The 3,621-nt window shown below is 52.1% G+C and overlaps 1 pseudogene; it reads left to right on the top strand.

Annotated features, from left to right (window-relative positions):
- Nucleotides 1-1,039: 1,039 nt before the first annotated feature.
- The window catches only part of LOC100952449, a 14,518-nt pseudogene continuing 11,936 nt past the window's right edge, over nt 1,040-3,621 (top strand).

Genomic DNA, 3,621 nt, shown 5'->3' with positions numbered 1-3,621 from the left:
AGAAAAGAAACAGGTAGCCCCCAGGCAGGACAGCAGGGTGGTTGGGAGCTGGGGAGAGACTTAAAGTTCACTGTGTGCCTTTGGGAACTTCCTGTATCACCTAGTAAAGGATACATGGAATTAAGACTAGAACAGAAGAAATGGCATGCAAGTCAGCCGCATCATAGTTCTTCCCGTCAGACGCCTTTGGAGCCAGGTGAAAAATCTTCTGGAATCTTCCCTTTCTTTGTCACGTTTGCAGAGGTGGCTGCACCTTCTGCATGATAAACAGCATCTAATCAATAGCTGTGAAATCTCCTTGAACTCTATATTGGCCCCAATTTAAGACAAGGCAGTTTTTGTTTGTTTTAAAGAAATGACATTTAAAAAGTCAAACCGTGCTCTTCTGTGGACTCTGGGAAGTTCCGAGCGTACTCAGGGCTTTCTGGTGCAGGCTTCCTTGCTGCGCCTCTTGAAATCCTGGGGATGCGTGTGGGCTCCTCTCTCGGTCCTCAGACACCCCCACCCATCAGCGGCTCAGGATGCAGCAGGGAACCGGACGCACCACCCCCTTGTCAGCGCAGGTGGGAGGAGACACCAGCCGCAGACCATGGGCGGGCACCCAGCAAGCCAGGCTGCGGTGAGTGGGGTGGCTGTTGTTTTGTGTGAGGAGGGCAGGAAGGGCCTCGTGAGGGGTGACATGTGAGATGTGTGAGCAGAGAGCCCCGCCTCCCACCCCCTCCAACACTCCAGGCAGAGACCCTGAGGGAGGGTCCTGCTCAGCTGATTTGAGAAGCAACCGAGGGGCTCCGAGAGGAGAGGTGATGAGATGGGGTCGGGGACGGAGGGGAATCCGAGAAGTCTGGGGGCCAGGTCATCTAGCAAGGCCTGTAGGGGGTTGGGGGGACAAAGCCCCTGTGCGGGCTCTGAGTGGGGACAAACTGCCTGCGGCTTAGGTGTGAGAGAGCCGCAGGCTTCTGGGCGGAGCTGGTTTCTTGGGCAGAGAGTTGGGGTGGCACCGCAGGGACCCAGGCAGGCGAAGAGCGGGGCGTGGCTAGACATGACTGAAGGCATCTGGTGCGGGACACCAGAGAAGAAGATTCCAGATCCCCCCAGCTCCTGTGCTGATGGAGCTGCTGTGCACTTAGGCGTGGGTGACTGTAGGGTGGCCAGGTTAGTGGGACAGTGCCACCGGAGAGTCCGCACCTCCCAAAGGTGCCCAGTGAGCCAGAGCGGCCGTAGGCACCCGACGGAGGCCTCTGAGCACGCTGTGCACACGCTCGGGTCCAGCTCAGGGGCAAGGCTGTAGGCACGCCTGGAGTCAGGGGCCACGATGGGCGCAAGAAGCCAGGGATGGCAGAGGGGCTGAGCCCAGGCTGCCATGTGAGGGCCAAGGGAGGGCGGGGGCAGAGTAGGCCCCAGCAGCTGCCTGTGGAGGTGGGGGCTGCGTAGACGTGTGTGTCCCTGCCCACAGTTCCCAGCTGCCCTGAGTGGTCTCAGCTGGAGCAAATTAGAAAGACCCTAGCCAGGTTTGCTGGGGAGTCTGTGAATCTTCCAGCCACACACAGGACCAAGCCCCTCCTGACTTTATCCTTAGGAAAGATATAGTGTTTTTACAGAAGGGGGCTGCTCCTATTGGTTTTGTTTCCTTTTCTCCTAAAAGTTAAATCATTTGTTTGAGGTTCAGAAAACAGTCTGCTGATTCCCAACTTACTCAGCACAGAGGCCCCAAACTGTCACTGCAGTCCCAGGGACTTAAGGAAATGTTAAACCAGAGCAAGGAGCAAGGAATGAGGCTCTACCTCTGGGAGGTTGCCCTGTGCTGCCCCTAGTGAAGTGGCTTCCCCGGGGACAGTCATTGGCCAGCCAGGCAGAAGCAGAGTTTAGAGTGTTGGCCTCAAACACAGCCTCAGCATACATGGAGGGGACTCCAGGCACTTTGCTCCTGGGACACCATCTGTTCCTCCCATCCAAAGCTCCCTGGACGTTGACCAAAGAACATCCCAGCATATTTTTGTAAGTCACAACTAACTATCTATAGGCTGGGAACAAATTCTATGGGGGAGAAATGTGCTGAAGGTGCAATAAAAGTTAGTGACAAGCATCTCCCGCCCTTCATTCAGAAGACAGGGGTCAAGCGGCGGGGCTTGGATGTAGCGGTGAGTTTCTAGAGAGGTCCAGATCGCAGGCTGCTGCTTGCTCTCACGTTGGTGTTCATTATCCAGCGTCAAGGACAGACGATTTCCTTAACTAAACAACAGCCTGCAGCAGGGCTGAGTGAGCTGCACTGCCTCTTGCCAAGGACTTTCTGGAACTGGGTGACCTCTTTTTGGATTAAGTCATTCACGTGTCACTGGCCCACCCTTCCCAGGGGAGTGTGTCTCCTTTCATACTGGGTGGGAGGAACTGACGCGAGGCCTTCTCTTTTCCCCACTCCATCCTTCTCTGAGTTCCTGGCAACAAGCACTCAGGCCCAGGCAGAAGCCGGGAGGATCAACAACTGCCCCGTGTTGGTGCAGGTAGAGAAGCTACCCGGTAACAAAAAACCTGCTGGCAGGTTTCTTCTTGGGTAGGGGTCCCTTACTGGCTAATCCCAGGGGCATTTTGCTGAGCAGAGGCTGAGGAGAGCCTCCTGCATGTTTTCCTCCATTCATACAAGACTTCCAGAATCTCGCTGAACCATAATATAATCCAGAGGAGTTATCTCCTTTACAGGAAAGACCTAGATGAACTCAAAACCAGTCAACTTCAAAGAACAGGAATCAGGGAGGGAGGGGAGGCTGTGAGGGACTTGGGAAGCCAAGGACAGGGATAGGTTGCAGGAGGCAGAGCGAGTTTGGGAGGAGGGGAAAGGAAGTCTGTCCTGTGCTGGGTCAGCTTCTTTGCCATGTGGCCAAGACTGGAGAGACAACGATTCTGTCCCAACTTAAAGGCTAACTATTTTCAAACTGGAGCAAGTGATGGATGATTTCATAACTTCAGCTCCTATTGTTGAATATATTTCTCTTTGACAAAATGAAGGAAAGAACACTGAAAATTGTCACCAGATCTAAGTATGCCTTTTACTACACTACTGTGTAGATTGCTAACTGATCCAAGGAAAACTATACAAGAACAGACATATTTCTCAGAGGAGTAGAAAATAATGTGATGGTTATTAGCTGTGTTTATCCTTCTTCAGAGAAAAGCAATTTCAACAATTTAAATTGAATGAATGGTGTTATGTTGCCTGGAAATTCACCAAGCTATATTTAGAGGTCTAATATAAACAGGCCTGGAGTGCCTGGGCCACTTAGTCAACCAATGGTTACTTTGTTAGCCCCCATAATGACAAATAGTTTACCCGAGAACTCAAATAAACTGTCAAACTTACAGCCACAAGAGAAAAATTACAGTGGGGCTTTGACATCTGAATCAGATGATCCTTGTAAAAAATAAGCACCCAGATGAAGATGCTGTGGAGCTGAGGTGCATGAGGTACAGAGACTCAGGTTTAACCAAGAAGATACAGTCAGGGAGGCACCTGTAGCTCAGTGGGCAGGGTGCTGACCATGTACACCAAGGCTCGTAGGGTTGAACCCAGCCCAGGCCTGCTAAACAAAAATGATAACTACAACAAAAAAATAGCTGGGCATTGTGGTG

This window comes from Otolemur garnettii, unplaced genomic scaffold (assembly GCF_000181295.1).
Source record: "Otolemur garnettii isolate 467f Iridium unplaced genomic scaffold, OtoGar3 scaffold00136, whole genome shotgun sequence".
NCBI lineage: Eukaryota > Metazoa > Chordata > Mammalia > Primates > Galagidae > Otolemur > Otolemur garnettii.
This window is presented reverse-complemented; position numbering and strand designations above follow the sequence as displayed.